Genomic DNA, 24,343 nt, shown 5'->3' with positions numbered 1-24,343 from the left:
CTGTCTGTTCAATAGAGGGCATTTTAATGTGCAGAAAATGTGATGTATGCTTATTTATTTAAATATGTTGTACTTCATATTTTTGGACACCTAATGAGGCAATTAGTAAAAATCTTTGAGTAAATAGCATTTACAAGATGTTGCCATGGTAACTTCCATTAGTGCAGGCTACAAAAGGCCAAGCTCTCCCTCCTCTAATGAAATAACAGACCCTTCCCTCATTGTGTTTTTTGCTCGTGGCAGCAGTGGCTCCTGGATTCAGCGCTGGTGAGTTAAATCTTTTAAAAATATTTGAATTCTTACAAGCATGTAATATTATTGTCTGTGTGATTAAGGAATGCTTAGCAGGAAAAAGATATTTTGCAAAATGTTTATGTTCTGTGTACAGTACATGTGGCACTTCGTATGAACTGACTTTACAGTCCCAGACAGAAGCCAAGTCTCAGCGTATCATTATAGGCATACATCATAAATTGTATTTCTTCATACAGATTATTATAATTTTAAGTATACTGTAGTGAGCATAAGAACAGTTTTACCAAATGTATTGCTTTAAATATTCTTGCAAATGATTATGAAATGTTTAAATAATTTTGAGCTTATACACTATAGCGTTATACATATATATATATATATATATATATATGTATATATATAGACATGCATATATATTAATATATAGACATGCATATATATTAATATATACAGCATATATAAACACACACATGCATATACTGTATACTGATGCAGTATTTATGTTGTATATATACTGAGTCATAAACTACATTAAATTTAATCAAAACCATTAATTAATATGTTTGAGATTAATGCAGTTGATTAAATATCATTCACATTACACTCTTTACACTTGGGAAGATTTTAAGTATTTATATATAAATTTCAATATAAGGCTACTTCTCAAAACCTACATTGGATTAACCATGCTTTATTAACTATAAGCAAGTTTATTTTTTATATATAATACTCTAGATTTACTCAGGTAAGCACTAACTGATGTCATTACTAAACAGTATATTGCCTTTAATATCTTCTCAGAATAACAATTACAGTGCCTAGTAATGTGTTTTCATATATTAATAGTTACTTAATCTTTGTATTTTTATTTTAAATAAAAATTTACCATGATACATCATTCATTTATCATTAAAGTATGAATCATCCCTAATTAACAATCCATATATTAATTTTTTTTATGAGAAAGACCTCACACGTCACATTAAATATCCATCAATCCAATTATTGATTACTCTATGTCTAAGCAGCCATTATTAGGGTTGTGAGGAGATGGAATCCACCCTGGCATCATCATAGGCAAGACAGGAACCCACAGACTCAAGTGGCACACTTTCATAATGCTCAATTTTAGAATAACAGTTACAATTATCACACACACCTTCTGCAAGTGAGAATAAACCCTCGATTTTTCAATATGAATTTTGCTTTTGGGTGGATGAATGAACTGAAAACTGTGTAAGATTTACTTTTTCTTGTTATTTAATAATAATAATAATACTGTAATGATTCTTTGCATTTATATAGCGCTTGTCTCACTATTCAAAGTGCTCAGCAATTGCAGGTTGAGGGCCTTGCTCAAGAGTTAACAATTTAGGGCACTGGAATGGCAAGGTAGCAATGCTAACCACTGCAAGCCTTTGTACGATAAAATAAATTGTACTTTATAAACTGAGTCTTATAGCCTTAAGTAGGACTGCAGAAACCCACAGCTCTCTACACAGTGCTGCACCAGAACCTCATTAATAAGCACTAAAATAAGAATGTTGTAAAAGAAACTACTCATATTCACAGCGACTATTCATATTGAAAAGGAACTATACATACTGAATAGCCCTAAAATAAGACTGCTGTAAAAGGAACTATTCATATTGAATGGTTAAGTGGTAAATGTTTACAGCTTTAAGAAAAACAAAACTGCCCTTAAAATGACACAAACAACCAAAATTGAAGAAATACACTGAACTGTCTGCCTATCAAGATAGAAAACAATCCTTAGCCCCCATGCTTCATAAATTGGGATCATTAGGGAGGCAGACAGTAGTGTTGTTGAAACCATAATGGAAAGATCAGAGCAAGTGACTGAGGTGCTTATGTCGATGGCGATTTAATTGCTTTTCTGTTTTTTTTTTTTTTTTTTTAATAGACTAGGGATCATGGCATAAACAGATGTCAGCTTTTTGGTGGGTCAACAGATGGGGAGGTGAAGGTCAGCTTTCACAAGAGTGATCTAAAGTAGAAAGGGGCTAACAGGATTTTAAACATCAACAAATTTTGCACTGAATGCAATGTAATATTTTATATTTGTAATTTTAATTCATGTAGTACAGTGTAAAAGATTTATCTTAGCAAGCATCAAGCCATACAAATGATCCAGTTTCTAAAATGAAAATATTTTTTTCAAATTCCTTACTGTATATAATAGTGTTGCCATTAGCAGCTATATTATGCTGTCCCATATTATGCTCCAACAGCGATGCTATGCCATTTGGGAAACAGGCTTGATTTAATCTCTAATTTGAAAAAAAAAAGTGTACATAATTTGTTGTTTAACAAAACATATTTGATAAAAACGTATCCTTTAAAATACTATTATTATTGTCTTAAGAAAAAAAAAATAAAACTAAGGGTTGTCAGTGAGAAGATGGTGTTTTGCATGATTAGGGGCCTCGAAGGAACTCTTTGAGTTGTCATCTAATTGCAGTTTATGGTTGAGACAGCACTCTGGATATAATCAATCAAGCAATCTATATTTTGTCTCAGTGCTTTGCTCCTAGTAGTCTGGTTTTCCCCATCCATCTCAAAGGGATGCATGTTAAGTTAATTGTCAATTCTGAAACAGCCCCATGTGAGTGTTGTTGCATTCATGAAGAGCCTTGCCATGGCTTGGTCCTCTGTCTTGTTTAGTTCCCGCCAGGCCCTTCTTGTCTCCTAAAAAAATAGGCTTAGAAATGCTTGGTTATGTGGTGATAAGATCTGCTATCTCACAACATCTGTCTTCGGGATTCAGTTTACTACCTGAACAGAGTGCCTGTTGCATTGTCAGTGAGTGTGCTCTAGCACTGTAACTACAGTAAATTCTTAACATGTATCAAAAAGTACTGGGAAAGACACAGACACCATGTGATGTTGTCTCTGTCCTATGATGGACTGGCATCTTGTCCAGTGTTGACTCTTGTCTTGCTAGCAGTGATGTAATGGCATCCTATGCGAGTCTGGTTTCTGCCCTGAATCTACGTACCAGAACATAGTTCAGAAAATGGATGGATGCACCACTTTCTCAAATAGCACCCAAACACAAACTAATTTCCTAAACAAAACTTTCGATCATAGGTTTGGGAGTTGTAATCTACTTTAACAATGAGAAAAAATAATCATGTCTTTAATACATTTGCATTACTTTTATCCTTATAACATTTTCTTCACATATATGATTTGTGTCATGCTCTTCTGGACTATTTATGTTTCCATTTTCCAAACCTGCTTATGGTCAAGAATAGGTGATGCCTATTCTGATACAACTCATCATATTTACTAGTACAAGGCCAGTTTGAAGTCTCCAAGCCACCTAACATGTATGTCTGTGCGATGTGGAAAGAAAAGTCTGCATCACATATCTATACAGGCAAGGGAAGAACATCCAAACTGCACACAATATTCAAACAATTTTGACAACAGCAGACCATTCAGCCCAACAAGAATGCACATTTTATTTTCCTAGATCTCCAAAGTTGAGTTTTTTTCAGTGCTTAAAGTTTGACTCTTCACCACACTACTTGGTAATATTTTCATGTGTTTATGGTTCTTCGTACGAAGAAAAATTTTGTGAAATTTGCACTTAATAAGTTCCCAACTGTGTCCCTGTGTTCTTGTTGCAGAATTACAGAAGGTACTAATTAATTTAATAATTTTTGACACTTTGATCGTGTTACCTTATAATCTTCATTCTCATAAACTGAAAAGGTTCAACTCCTTTGATGTCTTCTCATAGCTCGTAACTCTCAGTCCCAGAAACAGCCAAATCACTATCTTCTGGGCTTTCTCAGATACTCCTGTGTTTTGTATGTAATATGGAGACCAAAGCTAAACACAGAACTCCAAGTGAAGCTTTATTAATACTTTATATAGCTTAAGCATAACCTCCCTTAATTACAACCAGACCAAGTTTCATATCTTCTGTTCTAGTTATTTGTTGTGGTGTTAGAACAGAAAGTTCTTTTCATTAGTTTGATGAATTATTGAAATATAAACTGTTAAAGAATAACCTGATGTTGCTTGTAAGCTGGAACTTGTACTAAAATGTCCATTAGTCAGAAATTGTCAATAATTCATGATACTTTATTAGTTATTTAACTGAAAAATGTCTCAAACTTATAAATGCAACACATGGATATACGGTCCTTAAATAAAGGTAGTTCATAGACAGCTAGCTGAACATTTCCATTTTGGTATCACCTTCTGATTTCACCATGAAAAATTACAACTTCATAGTGATCACATTGGTGAGGTAAGTTTCTGAAGTTGTGCTTGTTTGTCAGCATGCAATTCTTTTTTGTGTTTGTTCTTGTATTCTGTATCCTGAATTGTGACTAGCATGCCTATGAGACTTCATGTCTGCCTGGTGCTCAATTGCTCTGTCTTAGGCACCTTCTGCTATATGCTTGATGCTCAGCAGATGTTGCTGCACTTCTTCCTGTTATGGAGTTATGTGTCACATTCGATGATCAATAAACACAATACTTACACTTGATTTTGAATTCTGAACACTTATGTACCATGTGCTGGGTTATTAATAATAGTTGGGCTTCTGAGGACACTTTTCTGCGTACCAGTAAAGTGACCAACAGGTTGGAGTGACCTAAAATTTTTTGAATTTCAAAACATATCAGGCTATATTCAGTATTAATTCTTACTTGTCTGTGCGTGGCAAAAGTCTTATTTGCTTATTCTTCCTCAGCCTTTGTCACTTGTGATACTCAGCAGATGGCACTGCTCTTATTATGGTATTCTTTGTCACATAAATGGCTTCTGCGATTTACTTGACGCTCAGCAGATGTCACTGGGCTTCTTTTTTTTTTCTGCTATGTCGCTTTCTTAATCACATTAGAAACACAAAAGCACAGGCTACTTTGTCGAGGATGCAGCTATTGTATTTTTGTTGCATTTCCAGAACTTATTAGGTCATATGCTTTCGCTTAAGATTAACTTCAAGGTTCTAGGCCCAGTAGTTTGCAAGTATTCATGTGACAGACAGACAGACCTTAGCATTTCAAACATGTTAATGACAGTGAAGCAATATTGCTGTACTTGGAATCACAAAGCACAAATAATTTTAAGAAAGCGTTTAAACTATGAGTACAGAGAGTATATCAACCTTATGTTGTAGCAGTGCTACATGATTAATGTCGTCATAAATGTATTTTGTGCCAAGTCCCATCTTTTGTCATGTTGTCCTGTTTACATGCTCTGTGTGCATGTAAATATGCTCCTCTGGAAACAAAAGGGGAAGGATAACACTGTGGAAATGTGGTCCCAATTGGTCCTGTCAATCCCATCACCTGCATTTGATCATTCACTATTTAAACGGAAGGACAGAAAGTTAAAAAAAAAAAACAGCCCGTTCTACTATACCACCAATGCACTAGAGAGCCAAGAGAAAGTGGCGATTCAAATCATTCACAACCTTTTGTCTGCCTGCCACTTTCAACTCCTGACAACAACATCTTTGCACCGCAAAACCCGCACGGATCTGGATTACGGCAAGTACCGAGGATAAGCACGGTGAGACGGTTTCTTATTGTTTGGGGAGAGCAAGCCATCATTTTCATCCGTGTACTTTCCGTAGGACAATTTTTCCAGCTGAACTAGGTTCACAAACATTATGCATTTCCAGTAAATCTTCTGAACTTTTATGTGCATGTCATGCTTTCTGTGTGTTTTATTGAGTTCGTGTTCAGTGTGTGGTCAAGGGAGGGTTTGTATTATATATTAACTTTGTGCTGCACTTTTTATTATTACTTTCTGGGGTTGAATGTTATGTTGGGGTTGGTTGGCGTATGATATATATATTGTTTGGAGTTCGTTCATTTACTTTTTTATCAATATATATTCACTTTATCATTTTACATACTGTTTGTTTTTTGGCTTATTTTTGATCGTTGATTAGGGGAAGTTTATTTAGAAGAAGAATAGGGTCTAATGTCCTCAACTTTCCAGGCCACGGGTCTTGGTGGTGTAGCTGCCAGTTTTAGAGAGTGAGTCGGCCATTACAATGTTTAAATATCCCAGAATGTTTCATAATGCACAATACCTCATTGAGTTTGAAAATTAGATTCTGCCTTTTTCTCTGTTGTTGTGAAGGACTGATTTAATGCAATCTGACGAGACACTTTTCTTTTCTCTTCATAAATTTCCCTGTGGCACCAAATGGCTTTGGTCATATTTCTGTATGCTTTTGTAAATCTTTTAATGTTTAAGTACTGCTGTTCAAATTTTGCCATCCCAGTTTCTGTTAGACAAAACGTTTCGGTTTAAGTTCCTGTTTCTTACTGAACTGTTGTACTTGTCTCAAACTATCAGTTTCTACCTACTCTCATATATTCTATCTACAGTAAATAAGAGCCACCTTCTTTAGTATGTGATTCAAATGACAACGGATTTACTATGCTGTACAAAGCCTTAGTGTTAGTGGCTGTCTCATAACTAATTTACTTAACTAAGCCTATAGTTGAAAATTAATTGAAATTTAGAAGAGAGCAAAACAAAACTTTAATATATGCAAACGAACAGATAAATTCAATTTGAATATTCCATTCCCAATGTCTTTTTAAAAAGCCACCAGGAGGTCAGACTGGCAGATTATGTTAGAAGGAATACACTCGTCTAAAGATTTTATCATTTTGAAAGTAGTGAAACTCAGAAACATAATTCAGTTTTATCTTGTACTGTAGAATGCTGCTCTGTTACTTTATTTATTTTTGTACTCCCAGCCTGTGACAACCCGTATAGCCACAAGTTTGGCACCAGACCACACAGTGGGCACCTTGTAGTGCAGGACAGACCGGGATCAGATTTGTAAGAAGTCAGACAGGGAGACACAGACACAAAAAGGTGGTATTTCCAAAAGAAGAGTGGGTTTTATTTACAGGTGCACCAAAAAACACAAATATAATGTTCCAGTCAAACCTAGTGAGCATTATATAGAGTGAAGTTTCCAGACCCAAAATTGAAAAATGACCAAAAAAAAGTGCATACACAAGAAAAACAAAGTGTACCACAAACCCTATATATATATATATATTCCGGGACCGAGCCAATGAAAGGAGACCTTGCCGGCTTCGGTACCTGTGATGTCAAGTCCGAGCTCTCACCAATGGCAGAAGACCTACATGAGCCCGACCCCTTTCACTTCACTTCCTGTCTTCCCCTTTAAAAGCCTCCACCTTTTCCCTATTCCCTCAGTTCTTTTTTGGACTCGGTTTTGTGCACATCAGTGCTGTATCAGTTTAAAAGCAACTTTGCAGCCAGGAAACCAAATTATATGGGTGGCTGCCCCAAACCTTTATATGTCATGACATATTATACAGGTATATATATATATATATATATTGTGGACGCTGGCCCGGACACACACAGAGGGACATCATATTTCACCCAACACACGTTTATTTACAAATATTTACAAGTTTTTGTGCACTCACACACCCCAGTGCCTCCAGCACCGATTCCCCCAATGTCCAGGCCACACAGTTCCACTGCCATTCTCCTGGCTGCCTCTAGTCCTCCCTCCAGCTCCATCCTCTTCTACCCGACTTCTGCCGATGACTGGAGGGAGGCGGCCCCTTAAATAGGAACCCGGATGGGCTCCAGCTGCTTCCCGGCATTCCTCTGTAGCCACGCCCCAGTGTGGCGGAAGTGTCGGCTGCGCACCCGGAAGCCGTCCGGGAGTCCCCTGTCGCCTTCCCCCCAGCACTTCCTGGTGTGGCGGATATTCAGGCACTGGGGCGCCGCCTGGCGGTGGCCACGGGTCCCTACAGGGCTGGGCTTCCAAGACCTTTACCCGAGGCCCCCAACATAACCAGGACGGACGCCCCCTTGCGGTCTGGAGGAGGCACAAGCCCTCCCGGCCGGGGACCACTATATATATATATATATTTTGGGTCTGGAAACTTCACTCTATATAATGCTCACTAGGTTTGACTGGAACATTATATTTGTGTTTTTGGTGCACCTGTAAATAAAACCCACTCTTGTTTTGGAAATACCAACTTTTTGTGTCTGTGTCTCCCTGTCTGACTTCTTACAAATCTGATCCCGATCTGTCCTGCAAGTATACTGTATATATGGCTGGGACACCCCTTCACTGTATATTCAGGGGGAGCAGCCCTGGACGGTGCAATGCCTCCCCTGGATGCTGGATGGCCGCCCCCTTCGGTTGGAGCGTTGCCTTGGTTACCCGCAGGGCTCCATGGGAATTGGAGTTGGGTGCAGCCCTGTGGGTCCCACAGGTGCCGTCAGGGGGTGCTGCAGCTGGGACGCCTGAGCCTGTCTGGGCAGCATATTCACCACACCCGGAAGTGCAGCCTGATGTCACAATCAAGCACCTGCAGCACTTCCAGGTGCCCAATAAAAGGAGCCAGCAACCACCACTCAGCGGCCAGAGTTGGGTGGAAGAGGACAATGTTGCCTGGGAGGAGTGGTGGTGCAGGAGAAAGAAGTTTGTGGTGTATTGGCGTTACACTTGGGACTGTGTTGTGCCTGTGGGGATTATGGGGAAGACGTACGCCACAGGTGAAGAAAAATAAAAGTCTTTTTATTTTATACGTGCCTCCGTGTCCATCGGTGTTGGGTCAGCTGCTTATATAACGCCTTTGTTACTATATATATATATATATATATATATATATATATATATATATATATATATATATATATATATATATATATATATATATATATATCCACCAAAATAAAGCTACACTAGGAGATATCTATAATATACTCAGCAAAAAAAGAAACGTCCCTTTTTCAGGACTGTGTATTTCAACAATAATATTTTAAAAATCCAAATAACTTTACAGATCTTCATTGTAAAGGGTTTAAACAATGTTTTCCATGCATTGAGCATCACATTTAATCAATTAATTAACATGCACCTGTGGAATGGTCGTTAAGACCTTAACAGCTTACAGAAAGTAGGCATTTAAGGTCACAGTTCTAAAAACGCAGGACACTAAAGAGACTTGTCTACCGACTGTGAAAAACACCCAAAAAAATATGCGAAGGGTCCCTGCTCATCTGCGTGAACGTGCATTAGGCATGCTGCAGGAAGGCATGAGGACTGCTGATGTGGCTAGGGCAATAAATTGCCATGTCTGCACTGTGAGACGCCTAAGACAGCACTACAGGGAGACAGGAAGGACAGCTGATCATCCTCGCAGTGGAAGACCACATGTAACAACACCTGCACAGGATCGGTACATCCGAATATCACACCTGCGTGACAGGTACAGGATGGCCACAACAACTGCCCGAGTCACACCAGGAACACACAATCCCTCCATCAGTGCTCAGACTGTCCGCAATAGGCTGAGAGAGGCTGGACTGAGGGCTTGTAGGCCTGTTGTAAGGCAGGTCCTTACCAGACATCACCAGCAACAACTCCACCTATGGGCACAAACCCACCTTCGCTGGACCAGACAGGAGTGGCAAAAAGTGCTCTTCACTGATGAGTCACGGTTTTGTCTCACCAGGGGTGATGGACGGATTCGTGTTTATCGTCGAAGGAATTGAGCACGTCTGGGGCCTGTTGGATCGCAGGGTGAGGGCTAGGGCCATTCCCCCCGAAATGTCCAGGAACTTGGAGGTGCCTTGGTGGAAGAGTGGGGTAACATCTCACAGCAAGAACTGACAAATCTGGTCCAGTCCATGAGGAGGAGATGCACTGCAGTACTTCAAGCAGCTGGTGGCCACACCAAATACTGACTGGTACTTTTGATTTCAGGGACACATTGTGAAACATTTTTAGTTTATGTCTTATGGTGTTGACTCTTTGAGTGTTCATACAAATATTTACACATTAAGTTTACTGAAAGTAAAAACAGTTGAAAGTCAGAGGACGTTTCTTTTTTTGCTGAGTATATATACAAGAAAATAAGGTGCAAGTTGATGTTTTGTATACTATACAGAAGATCTATACTGATCTATACCTACCTCACCACCGACTCTGAAAATTACCCTTTTAAGGTAGGAAGTGCCTCTTATAGTCAAAGAACAAATCATTAGCCAATCCCGCAACACGTTGCTCCCTTTCACCAATTGCGACTGAAACAGTTGCTTTCTGCACAGGTGCTCTTCTGAACCTTTGCAAGACAAGTAATAAATAGGACTAGCGGCTTCACGTGCACATCCCATTCTGGAATTCTTCCTCTGGAGGAGCCAATATGTAGTACAAAAGTATTTTTCTTTTTTTCCTGGGAATTCCCTCCTCGTGCATGCACGTTCTTAACTAAAACACTTCACACCTTTTTCTTTGCCAATGACAGTGCTAAAGAGATGACCGCCTTTATGATGGGGTGCATGCAGTGTCCTTCAGTAGGTCTGAACTGGAGGCGTGCCTGACCTGTTGCTAGTGTCCTGCTGCGTGAACCTGCTAAAGACAAAGATAAAATGACTGCAAAAGTGCACCCTCATTTAACGACTGAAACAGGTACATGATTTATCTTTTGATTTCGCGACAAAAGTCCTATTCTTGGGATTTTTTCTTTCCTTGAAAATGGTAATGCCTGGTCGGCGGATTACCACATAGCCCCTCTCAGACCCTTGAAAATTTGTCAGTTTTTCAGTTTAGTACATTTACTTAGAATCTTTAACCTTCATATTTCAGAGTAGGGAAGCAGTTTCATAGAGTAAAGTTCAGAGCTCAACTTTACTAAAGCAAAGCACACCGCAGAAACATATTGGGATTAATTAGGAAGAACTGAGAAACAAGCAAACTTTTTAAAAATGATTTAATTTGACATCTTTTTACCGTATGTGATTAGAAGACTTGTTGCCATACAGGACTGAGATGTTTGTATCACTTACAGCTTTCCACATTAGCCTGGTAAAAGTGGAAATAAGTTGATTTGACCCTTTTCAGGAACACTCTTTATACTGTACAATGAACTTGAGCTCAAATAATTTTAAAATTGGAGTAAAATGCAAGTTATATGACTTGTTCATGGTTACATATGGCATCAAAACTGGTAACTTTGTGCTATTATTTTTCAATGTTTTAGCCACTAAATGGAAACTGGTTGTATTTTTTGAGAAGCAGAACATCAATATACATGTAAAGAAAAGAAAAAATACCCATAACTTCTTCATTGCCTTTGACTATCTAGGTCAGATCCACAGTAAAACAAACTTTCTACCACTGTAGCTGGAATGACTAAGTTTAAATGAATCAATCACCATCTCATATGTTTACTTGTCAGGCCCACAAGCTACAGAAATGCCATATCAACTAATCTTAGCACATTGTTCACATTTACTGTACTGTTATAATGATTATCAGCTTTATAAAGTATGTTAATCATTAACATATTCATCTCGCCTGACTTTCAGTCCTTTCCCCAGTATTTAATTAGTGTAAAAGCCACAACACAGGCTTCTAGCATTTAATTAAGTGAGTAACATAGCAATATGCATAAAGAAAACATCTTATTGTTAGATTCTTCCATTGTGCCGAAAAGTTAGTTTTATTGTATAGACGTTTTTAGGACATTAGTTTGTCATAAGAAGCATTTCCATAACCTCTTTGGCTTATTATACGCTGTACCTAAGAATTAACAAAAAAAGTTATGAATCTGTATGAGTTAGGATTTTTATTTTTTTTGACTCCGAGCTTTTAGCTCAGTCACTCAGCCATCTATTTAGCCCTTACAGTTGTCCTTTTGTATAATGTTTATTTACCGTTTCCTAGGACCCAGTGGACACACTGGTCTCATCATTGCTTCTTCGTCTCTTGCCCTACTCAGGGTAAACTAGCTGCCAAGAAAAGCGCAATGCAGCAAAGTACAATTTACAAATAATTTGTAGCAAGCACAGTACCATAAGATTCACACCACTGCAAAGACAGCGATTTATTTATTTTTTCATTTAACAATAAACACTAATTTCATGGCAACAAATGATGTGGAACGAAGAAGAAAAATAACGATCCAGTGAACAGCTTACTGTAAGTAATGTATAAACAGTCCTACCCGGTATTCCTGATGTGGCAACAGGTGGTGGGCACTCCCACGACGAAGCACAATGATCAGTCTCACTCACTACTAACACGACAGGCAGGCACAAGATAGTCCATACAAGTGCAATGACCTTTTCCTTAGATCTGGTCAGGTTTTATACAGTTTGTTCCTGGATGTGGCTCAGCGCTGAAATTTAAAAGACCCTGGAGGTTAATATTTGCTCTCGGGTAACAAATGATCTGTGGTAAGAACATCAACTCCAATATTTCCATTGCATTTTGAAAGACAAGCATGGTGTGGGTTACTGAAAAGGAAAAATTTGAAGTTCCCTAGACCCATACAGAACGTCAAGTGTATTTTTCACTTCATGTTACCAGCATGCAATTTCCAACTTGAAAAGCTTGCATTTGTGTATTTTCCCTTTTTGGTGAATTATTAGTAGGTTTCTAGACTAGGGTGTAAAAGTCTGATCTTGGAGGGCTGCGGTGACTGCAGGTTTTCCCTTCCTGCCACTTCCTTAAATAGTGACCAATTTCTGCTTTAAAATGACTTATTTTCCCATCAGTTTAACTGCCTCTCTAAACAGCCTCTTTTTTCCTTATGTGAACGCTGGCCCTGGCACAGACAGACGGACATCATATTGTCACCACACACCACCAGCGTGGCGGAAGTGTCGGCTGTCTTCCTGGCAGCTCTCCGGGCGCCACATAAAGTCTTCCCCCCAGCACTTCCTGGTGTGGCGGAAGTGCCGGGCTCCCGGAATAATTAGGCACTGGGGCGCCGCCTGGCAGTGGCCACGGGTCCCTACAGGGCTGGGCTTCCAAGCCCTGTACCCGAGGCCCCCTGCATAACCAGGACAGACTCCCCCACTCGGTCTGGAGGAGGCACTCGCCCTCCTCTGGTCCTCCAAGGCGTCCCGGCCGGGCTCCAGCCCCAGCCGAGGACCGTACGGGATAAACCGGCATCGGGGCGCCGCCCGGTGGTGACCACGGGCCCCTACAGGGTAGGGCTTCCATGCCCTCGACCTGTGGTCCCAAACAGAACCAGGACGGACGCCCCCTCGCGGTCTGGAGGAGGCACAAGCCCTCCTCTCGTCCTCCTGGGCGTCCCGGCCGGGCTCCAGCCCCAGCCGGGAACCACACTTAAATGGCAGCCAAACAAAAATGAAATGTTACGTAAGCCAGCAGTTGATCAACTGAGTCATGGCCAACAAATTTCACTCCAACCAGTTTCTCAGAATCTGATTGTTCTTGTTAATAAAACTCATCATTTAATTCCATGACTTGTTGCTGCTCTCATTCTGCCACAGCAGATATTTCCCTAAGTGTTGATTTTCATTTTTCAAAGAGTACCATTAAAATGTTTTGTGGGCCTGAGCAGATCAGCATTATTGAGATACGTTTCTTATTTTCCTGATGTTATATGGTGGACACAGGTTAGCTGGTCATGTGTTTGCTTGGTTTGTCTATCATTATTGTTGGTTGCTATTGGCTGATAATTAAGGAAAAAGAAACAGGGGTCATAAATAACAAGCTCATTAAAGCGACAGCAAAAGAAGTTAATTAGCATCATAAACTAGTCACTAATTAAAGATATAGTCGGAATGAAAACCTGCAGATACTTCAACCCTCCAGGATCGAAGTTAGACACCCCTGTATCTAGATAGATGATTGGTGTCAAGTAATGCATACATCTGTAAAATATAACAGCCCCCAATGCTGATGTCTAGCAGTGCTAGTCTTGCTTTTCTGCCGGGATTAAACAGTTTAGAAGATTTGTACACATACCTCTGCCTTTATCAGCTCCTGGAAAGTCAGGCCAGTGCTGTGAAGGTTACTTGTATCCTTGCTGTCCCACAGCAAAGTTGGACTGCTCCAGCCCCAGCCGAGGACCGTACGGGATAAACAGCAAAGTTGGACTAGTGTCAACCTCATCCATATCACAATCACACAAGTCTTCCAATTCAGCACAGTTGCCCTCTGGAGTAAAGGGATTGGTTCAACCTATGTTGCAGCCACACCCTATCAGCTATGGTTTCTGGCTATTGGCATCCAAATTTTGGCCAGGTCAAGCTGTAGCATAGTGAGAGAAGACCAGTTAGTTAGGGTGTTACAAGGGCTTTTATTAGGAGGAATAGAATTCTTCTCATTGGTTCATTGGGTGCACATAAAACTATTCTCTTCATTGACCACTGGTGCAAAGTTCTCTCCATTAATGTTACTTATCCTTGATTGACAGTCCTTTGTTCAGAAATTTGAGTCAATTGTGTGCCTTCGTGAGAGATGTCCTTGGCTGTTACATGGTCTGACAATGGCCTTCTTATCAGGTAATGCCACAGATGCTGCTTTCCAGAAGGAGGCCACTTCAGAGATTGAGACTTTTTAGCAGGCAATAAGAATGTCTGGCAACAATTCTCTAAGCCAGGATTTAGGTTGCTGCCTGGCAAAAAGGATAATGCCAGTCTGTCCTACAATGTAGTGTTAGGTATTGAGGATGGCGCTGTTACTTCATTTTCACTTTTTCAATTCACAAAATTCAAGGTGCTAATGAAAAATGTTAACAATTAATGTATATAATAAACAAGAACAGTTGCATCAGATATTTGAAATTTTAAAATGTGTGCTTCAATGTAAAGGTTTAAAGTCTAAATATTTTTAATTCGTCATTTTTAAACCTCTGATGGAGGTCCATAGAAGCTCTAGATGCCATGTAAAGGTTTAAAAATCCACATGCTTAGGCCTGAAATTTGTAATTTTTTGCCACTTAGAGGTTTAGGGTCACTGGTGAAGAACTAAATGCCACACATGTTGCATATCCAGGCGTGGAATATAAACCCAGGACACTGAATCTAGGAAGTAGCGGCACTAAACCCTGCACTACGGTGCCATCTTTGTATTTTGTAAATGCACTTTGTATTAACCTCTTTTGAGCTTTGTTTCAGAAAAGGGTCTGAAATGCTGCAGACATTTAATTTACTGGTATTTAAACTGTATGTTTGCCTTTAACAATTCCTATATTGTTATATATTAAAGTACTTTGTTCCTGTTTTTCATTTCATGTTTACCTTTGTATATTTCTTTTTAGGAAAAATCTTAAATTCCTTAAGTTACAACAATAGAAGGCAATGGAAGCTATAAAAACGCAAAGCAAAACTTGCTCTCAGGCACAAGGTATTGAGCAGGAGCAGAAAAAGCCAAGGAGGAAAGACACTCCAGTTCTTTATATACCACCTCTCACTCCAGGTAACTTCATTTTGATTCTTTGGTGGTCTAACATGGTGAATGAATGAAAGAAGTAAAAAAAAATATCTGCAACAGGAAATTAATCTGATTTTTTTTCTTTTTTTTTTTAGTGGAGTTCTTTATTTAAAATGTAAAAGACAGGCAGACGCATGCAGTTTTCATGCATGTAATTGTTTTCTGACATTATTATACTGCCTTTCTTCTGGTGTCAGTCACTAAAATTTCACTGTAAGCAAACTACAATTTCTTTTGTGAGTTTTTGTTTTTTCTTTACAAAGTGAAAAATCAAACTTTGCTGCAAATTCAGTTTCTCAGAAGTCATTTCACCCCCCACTACAACTGGTTGGTGCCTCATTGCATGTTCACTGTTATGCCGAACAGTACATAGAATCCAAATTTGTGGCAGCGGTGGAAAGAAGATTAAAGATAAAGTGCTTCAGTCAGGCAGAATTCTGTTTCATAACATTATTTTAAAGTTGTCTGATAAATTTCACTCTACTGCTAATGTGATGGACATGTTTGATGGATTACAGAGAATGCAAGAAAATATGAGAGGGTTGAGACATGCTGTTGAGTGGAGCCCTTGGTGTTTGCCACTATCTCAGTCCACAAAGCATTAAATATTTTAAATTGGTAAATAAGATAAATAAACTGCACTGATTGATTCATTTTAACAGCTTTATTCAGTCAGTGGTGAGCAATGTCACTCCTGCAGTGGCTGCAGATTTGTGTTCCAACCCAGTAGCTTAAACAGAAGTCAGTTGTTGCTGATAAATCAGTTATTGCTCAAGTGACATTTTTCTGCTTCATTTTAGTGGTCTTGCTTGTTAAGATGTTGAACTGTTATTTGCTCCAGGGGCAACTCTAGGCTTGTGGCAGCCCTGGGCAGAGAAAGAATCGGTGGCCCCTTCGCCCGCCAATGTCAATATGGTATCTTATGCACGGCGGATGGCCACGTCCGTTGCAGACACTGCATTGCCACCTCGTGCTCATAAGACAAGCGTTTAACTTAATGATAAAGTTCAGGATTGCTCCTTCCTGTGACGCAATGAAAGCCTCCTGTGCTGCCTTTCTCTTTTGTTTCAAATAACCAGACTTGTGTACTCAAAATCTCTTCACTTTGCTTAGAATGGGTATGCGAATGTCATGTGTCCCCTATCCGACCAGATATTCACTATGACTATTGCGCTAACACTAATACTTTATTAAAACTAGGTGAAACATTAACTTGTAAGACGACTCGCCCACTTGCACTAGCTTCGCTTCAGCTGTCAGCTGTGTCATTATTTTCTCTTTCTGTTTTATATTCAAGATATATTGGCGTGGCGGCCCCTGGGATTTGACGGCCCTGTGCAGGTGCACAGTTTGCATATGCCTAAGGCCGCCCCTGTTTGTTTCATTTTAGCCTTTAATAACTGTTTTCATTGTTTCTAATTTCTCCTTTATTAGCAATAAGATGCAAATTACATTTACACCTGTGTATGTTCATTGTGCACTATTTGCTTTAATGAAATATTCAGAAGGAAACTGAAGAGGAAAAAGTGAAGAACTGAGAATTACTCTTCCATTTAGGGATTCCGACCATTTGGATGATATCCTTGGAAAGGAAAAAAAATCTATGATACAAGAATGACCTGACATTGCAGAGTTAAAACGCTAACCAGCCATTAAATTAAATAAGATCTGGTATTGGCATGGTATGTTTTCTAATTAAGAAACAGGATAGGAACAAAGACCTGCACCAACTGCGGCCCTCCAGGACCGATGTTTCTCACTAATGCTCTAACCTAGTCTTATTTTTTATATTAACCTTTCAAAATCATCACATCTTCATGCTGCGCAATCCCTTGACACTGTTCAAAACCTTATCCATTCTATTTATTTCTTTTTCATATCACATCTTAGGGGTTGCACAGTGATGACATACTTGATAAGTACTGCAGGGGTACATACAGCATTGCTATTCCACATTTATTTATTCAATGTAATTTCCACAATTTTGTATTTAAATCACAGGGAAGCACATTTAGTGTTGTTTGTCTCAACTTTATTTAGCTTACGGAACTCTATTTCGGCATTTTTAATTATAGACTTGCCTTCCCTGTTGTGCTTTGAATGTTGCGTTTAGCCTTTCAAATGGTTATACTAAAATAATATTGATCTATAAACTCTCTTTATGCTTCATCCAGATAGTTGAAGAATCTTTTTTTTGATACATTGATGTTTGATCTTGCTTTTGTTTTTGGAAAACAATAACATTCTTATTATTTAAAAATACTTGCCTTGCATGTGAGGCTGCTAGGATGTCCAGCAAAATTTTAACATTAATAGAATTTGGGGAAACGGTTGCATAAGTTTTTACATTTTATTAGTAATATAATTGTTTTATTGTGAGAAAGGCTTTTAAGGATACCTCTCCTTAAAACATAAATCTTTTTCTCAAATGTAGAAATTATTTTCCTATAGACAACAGTTGTATATTATACCCGTGTTGCTACTTTCTTTTGCTTATCAGCATTCAGAAATGTACAGTGTACAGTTGCAATACACTCACACCCAGGACTAGAATCCAATATCCTCCGACTTCACCCAAGCAGTGGCAGCTGGTGAAGAAAAAAATTTGGGTCAGGGTGCAGGGTTTTTTTATACTGAGGCAGCACATCGTAGCTCAGGATTAAAGAACAGAAAACACACATACAAACTGTAATGTTGTCTACAAACTACCCAGCAGCACTACTTGAACATAAATGTTGTCCTCCTTTTCTTCATGCTTGAAAATTTCTCAATTACTTTCCGGTTAAATGGAGTTAATTTATGTCACCAATCTCTTTTCCACTGACAGCATGGCCAATGCATTCAGCTTTTCCTGAGTCATGGTGTTTCTGTGGAAGGTTTTAACTTCCTAATATGTAGAAAAATACATAAATCTGTAATGTTTGATAGGCTGCAGAACACCAACAGATTAAGATATTGAAATTTAGGCTTCTTATTGGGAGGCAGACAGACTATTTAAATAAAAATGCATATTTTTGAAGACACAACAGAACTTGAGCATATTTACTTCATATCACATGTCACTTGTCATAAATTGATCATAATATATAAAGTTAATATAACCTAAATCTCACTTTTAAAACTTTGAAGTTCCATTAGCGATATTGAAATGATACTTTTTTTTTGGTTTACTTATTGTACTTGTGGCAAAATAAACACACCTTCTTGTTTTTTTTAATAAGCAAATAAAAAAATATTTATAAAGTGCCTATCATGGATCAAAGTCACAAACCTCTGAACAATAATACATAGAATAAAATGAAATATTAAAACAAAATACAGAGCAATGACAATATAAAAAACACCTGCAGTTGACTGCACTACCCAAACACCAGTCTGAACAGATCTGATTTTTTTTAATTAAGTTAGAAAGTGTTTGCATGGTGCTGAGTGTTCTGCACAGTTTTGGAAGTTCCCTTAAATACACTGGCAGGCATTCTCAAGGTGCTCTTTAAACACTACACTGAGAGAGGCAACAAAATTTACCAACCCATGGAAAATCCCAGGCTTATCAGAGCTCTCGTTGTCTTCATGGCCACACAATGCCAATTGAAATGCTCTACACAATTTCACAATCTATTATTCTAGACAGGACGTGTTGAGCTTTGGTCACATCTTTGTTGTGCTTGTTAATGTCAATCCTGCAGCCTTCATCTAGATGTACATCAATAATAAGCCTGCCAAAAAATGTAGCCTTATGCGTTTGTCTTGATGACTGTGGCTACTTTCATGCTGCTTGCATTTTTTAGAAAGATGTTTTAGGTCTCATATCACCTTCATTGTCCATAATGCTTCAGTAACAATACTTACATCACATCCTTTTAGCTAACTCTGTTTGTCATAAAGCAGGATAAGGTCAATGTGTAAGCTCATGCTCAATCTGTTGATGGCTGCTGAATTCTCAAGTCAGGTTGGCTTGGTCCAAGCATCTTTATCTTCTTTTTTTCTTCAAGTGAAAGATTTATGAAGGGGTATTTCATTAAAAAAATAACTATATTTTCTTTGATTTCTGAAGTTCCACTTGAAGTTGCAATCACTCATCTGTAGTTACGTTAATGGTGGGTGTGAACCATTAACGTGAACTTGAAATAGTGCATTGATGATTGTCCAATCATATTAAATTAAAAAAAAACTAAAACAATACTAATTCACTGCCAGTAAATGTTGGAGTGTCCGGGGTGCATCACCGGAAAAATCTGAAAGGATCCAATTAAAGGGGAGCCTCAGGTTACCTGCTTGCTAAAGATCAAGGACTTGCATGCACTCTAATTTGGCCAGCACCCTTCACTCAAGAAATATAGGTTTTCAAACAGAATTTAAACAAATACAAGTCAGAACCAATTTTTAATGGATGCTGACATGTGTTGACACCAGGCACATTGTGTAAATAAACACATTTATTTCAATATTATTTTGTATTATTAATTTAAATGGTGTTTTTTAAAATATTTGGAGAGGGGCAGTGCCCTGGCGCCCCACATTACAAACCATAACTATCATTCAGGTATGACGTCACTGTAGCTTCTCAATTGGGAGTGTTCTTTTTCCCTTTACCGCTGATTTAGCTGAGCAAAGAACTTGTTTCATAACCACTGGCAGAAAAATTTGAGCAAAATGTAAAAACAGAAAAACAACCCTAGTAAGTTTTAATTTTAAAATAATACCATTAGATAGCTAGTGTCATAAACGAAAGCAAATAGAATGTTGAAACCACACCATACAGCCTAATAGTGTTAGATGATCAGTCTTTCAGGGGCACTTAATCTTGTATTTACTTGAAGTGTCACTAGTAACTTTTTCATTTACTTCTGCTCTTCCTCTGAGAACCAATTAGTCAGTTCTTCATCTTACTTTATACAGTCCTCTTATTAAATCCTGATAGATAGATAGATAGATAGATAGATAGATAGATAGATAGATAGATAGATAGATAGATAGATAGATAGATACTTTATTAATCCCAAGGGGAAATTCACATACTCCAGCAGCAGCATACTGATAAATAACAATATTAAATTAAAGAGTGATAAAAATGCTCGTACTGTATAACAGACAATAACTTTGTATAATGTTAGCGTTAATACCCGGGTGGAATTGAAAAGTCGCATAGTGTGGGGGAGGAACGATCTCCTCAGTCTGTCAGTGCAGCAGGACAATGACAGCAATCTGTCGCTGAAGCTGCTCCTCTGTCTGGAGATGATACTGTTCAGTGGATGCAGTGGATTCTCCATGATTGACAGGAGCCTGCTCAGTTCCCGTCGCTCTGCCACGGATGTCAATCTGTCCAGCTCCAAGCCTACAATAGAGCCTGCCTTCCTCACCAGTTTGTCCAGGCATGAGGCATCTCTTTTTTATGCTGCCTCCCCAGCACACCACTGCGTAGAAGAGGGAGCTCGCTACAGCCGTCTGATAGAACATCTGCAGCATCTTATTGGAGATGTTAAAAGAGGCCAGCCTTCTAAGGAAGTATAGTCGGCTCTGTCCTCTCTTGCACAGAGCATCAGTATTGGCAGTCCAGTCCAATGTATCATCCAGCTGCATTCCCAGGTATTTATAGGTCTGCACCCTCTGCACACAGTCAGCTCTGATGATCATGGGGTCCACAAGGGGCCTGGGCCTCCTAAAATCCACCACCTCTCCCATCCACCAGGCTTTCTTCCTGCAGTAAGGGCTCATGTATCTAAAGTCAGCATAAAGGCCATCTTGGAGCTCATAATTTCTTGTCTCTGAATAAGGAGTTTGTATATCTAAACTCACATTTTTGATGTCACAAATAGAATATTGAGGCATACTTCTTACTCAAAAGTAGCACTTCTACAAACCACATTACAAGTAGCACTTTCTGAAGTGGCACTTCTAAAACCAGTGAGAAATAGATAGTAAAGCATATTTGTGTTACATGGCACTCAGACATGGCAGTCCCAAAACTAGTCAGAAGCAGTTCTTACAACCTTCATCCAGAAAAACATGGTGGGAGGGGAAAAGGTGAGCATGGGACTATGTTTGTTGTGTAGTAGTAAATCAGACAATTATGACAAAATGCCAGATGTTACACATACACAGCAAAAAATTGAAACAGCAAAAGAACATTATCATAGTGCGTTATATAAAAGAAATGCACTTTGTGCAGTCCTTAAAACAGCCTATTTCTATTCATTCCTGAACATAGTTTTAGTCCCCATTACATATTGTACTATTATTGTAATTTGAAATAGAGTCATCAAGATATTTATTGTCTTGTTTGTTGAAAAACTTACCTTATTGTGTTTTTCTGAATACCTAAAAAGATACAGTATTCTGAAAATAACTATTTCACCCTAAATCAAGAAAAATATTTAAAATTATATATGTTACTGACCATGATAACGTTGCTGTCTTTTGGATGCAGTGATTCTTTCCGCTAATTGATGTCTGTTGGGATTTCCTCCCTAAGATTTGTGTGAGGTTAATTAGCAAATTCTTAATTGTTCCAGTGTGCATTACAATGTAAATGTGTGTGAGAGTGGGGCGTACGATGGACTGATGCACTATTATTTCCTGCTTTGTATCTCATGCTGAAATTCCATTACCCTAAGCAGATTAATAATAATAATAATAGGGCTGACACAGTGACATGATGTTTTCTCCTATATGTGCATATCCTTCTATCCTTTTCCTGTGCCCATTTTGTGCATGGGTAGACTGCATTTTCTGTACCATTTTGAAGTCCACCCTGAAGCATAATTTGTAAGGGCAAGACGCAACCCTGCAGGGTGCACCAGTCCACCCACACTCATGCACACTAGTTAATTAGTTGTTAATCCACACATAAGCCTTTTTGTGGGAAGGAAATCAAAACTGCATTAAAAACATATGATTGTTTCAATTACTGTTGACATTTAATATTTAGTATTTATTGTGCATTTTTGTTTTTACGTTTTATACAGGAGTTAAATTAATGAAAGAAGAGAAACAAACGGTTTTCACGGAAGAAGAAGAAGAACAAGAAGCAAAGAATTAACATTGAAACTTAACCTTCGTGCTTTGTGTTGCTGTGCATTTTAAAAACTCTTCTTAAAAACTAGAAATGCACTATTGTGATTTTTCTCAGGACTTAATGTTTTACAAAGGACATTCTATAACAAGACATCCTGAAAAAAATCTTAAGTCTTATTGATAAAGACATAGAATGTGTAAACATGTTCATTTTTAGAATTAAAAGGATAATACAGTATTTATCCTGCACATCAAACAAAAACATTATATTATTTGCTGTTTTCTTTTATTTTGTTCAATGACACTGTTACACTGTTTTTCATTAAAATATGTGAAATATTACAGTGAAACTTTTAATGAAAAAAGCTCACCTTGTAGTGATGTACACACAGCCTTTTTTATTGCTTCTTTTCCAGGTCCATCAACACTAAACCTCTTTACATCCTGTCATCACCTCCATTGTCTGGTTATCAGAAATTCTATCTGAACTCTAAAGCTGTAAAAAGCCTGTGACCTGCTTTCTCTCTCATCTTCTTTTCTAACTCTGTTGTCTTCCCTGTCGTCTACTTTAGTCATTTGGCCTTGGTCAACAGATGGAGCCTACCTCATTTGAACTACCTTAACACCACAACTTTTCACCCATCTTGCCCTTCAGCAATTCTTACCTAAATGGTCAGCCTTTTGTGTCTCTCATTGCTTCACGCCTTCTCTAGTTACTTTGTTTCATCACCTCATCACTCCTTCCATCTCTCTCTCTCTCTCTCTCTCTCCTGACATCTACTGAATTTCAGGTCCTCATGTTGTTCTTTATACAGTAAATGCACCTAAGAACTGACAGTACTTTTTTGTGAACTTTTAATAAAGTATCTATCTACAGTGGTGTGAAAAACTATTTGCCCCCTTCCTGATTTCTTATTCTTTTGCATGTTTGTCACACAAAATGTTTCTGATCATCAAACACATTTAACCATTAGTCAAATATAACACAAGTAAACACAAAATGCAGTTTTTAAATGATGGTTTTTATTATTTAGGGAGAAAAAAAAAATCCAAACCTACATGGCCCTGTGTGAAAAAGTAATTGCCCCCTGAACCTAATAACTGGTTGGGCCACCCTTAGCAGCAATAACTGCAATCAAGCGTTTGCGATAACTTGCAATGAGTCTTTACAGCGCTCTGGAGGAATTTTGGCCCACTCATCTTTGCAGAATTGTTGTAATTCAGCTTTATTTGAGGGTTTTCTAGCATGAACTGCCTTTTTAAGGTCATGCCATAGCATCTCAATTGGATTCAGGTCAGGACTTTGACTAGGCCACTCCAAAGTCTTCATTTTGTTTTTCTTCAGCCGTTCAGAGGTGGATTTGCTGGTGTGTTTTGGGTCATTGTCCTGTTGCAGCACCCAAGATCGCTTCAGCTTGAGTTGACGAACAGATGGCTGGACATTCTCCTTCAGGATTTTTTGGTAGACAGTAGAATTCATGGTTCCATCTATCACAGCAAGCCTTCCAGGTCCTGAAGCAGCAAAACAACCCCAGACCATCACACTACCACCACCATATTTTACTGTTGGTATGATGTTCTTTTTCTGAAATGCTGTGTTCCTTTTCCGCCAGATGTAACGAGACATTTGCCTTCCAGAAAGTTCAACTTTTGTCTCATCAATCCACAAGGTATTTTCCCAAAAGTCTTGGCTATCATTGAGATGTTTCTTAGCAAAATTGAGACAAGCCCTAATGTTCTTTTTGCTTAACAGTGGTTTGCGTCTTGGAAATCTGCCATGCAGGCCGTTTTTGCCCAGTCTCTTTC

The 24,343-nt window shown here is 38.5% G+C and overlaps 1 long non-coding RNA gene across 1 annotated transcript; it reads left to right on the top strand.

Annotated features, from left to right (window-relative positions):
• The first annotated feature begins 200 nt into the window (after window positions 1-200).
• LOC120529993 lies at window positions 201-23,421 on the top strand. Its single transcript, XR_005633853.1, has 3 exons — window positions 201-267; window positions 15,351-15,508; window positions 22,489-23,421. It is a non-coding gene; the product is annotated as an uncharacterized LOC120529993 (long non-coding RNA).
• Window positions 23,422-24,343: the final 922 nt, after the last annotated feature.

Source organism: Polypterus senegalus, chromosome 5 (genome assembly GCF_016835505.1).
Source record: "Polypterus senegalus isolate Bchr_013 chromosome 5, ASM1683550v1, whole genome shotgun sequence".
In the NCBI taxonomy this organism is placed as follows: domain Eukaryota; kingdom Metazoa; phylum Chordata; class Cladistia; order Polypteriformes; family Polypteridae; genus Polypterus; species Polypterus senegalus.
The sequence above is the reverse complement of the archived record's forward strand: the minus strand, read 5'-3'. Positions and strand labels throughout refer to the sequence as shown.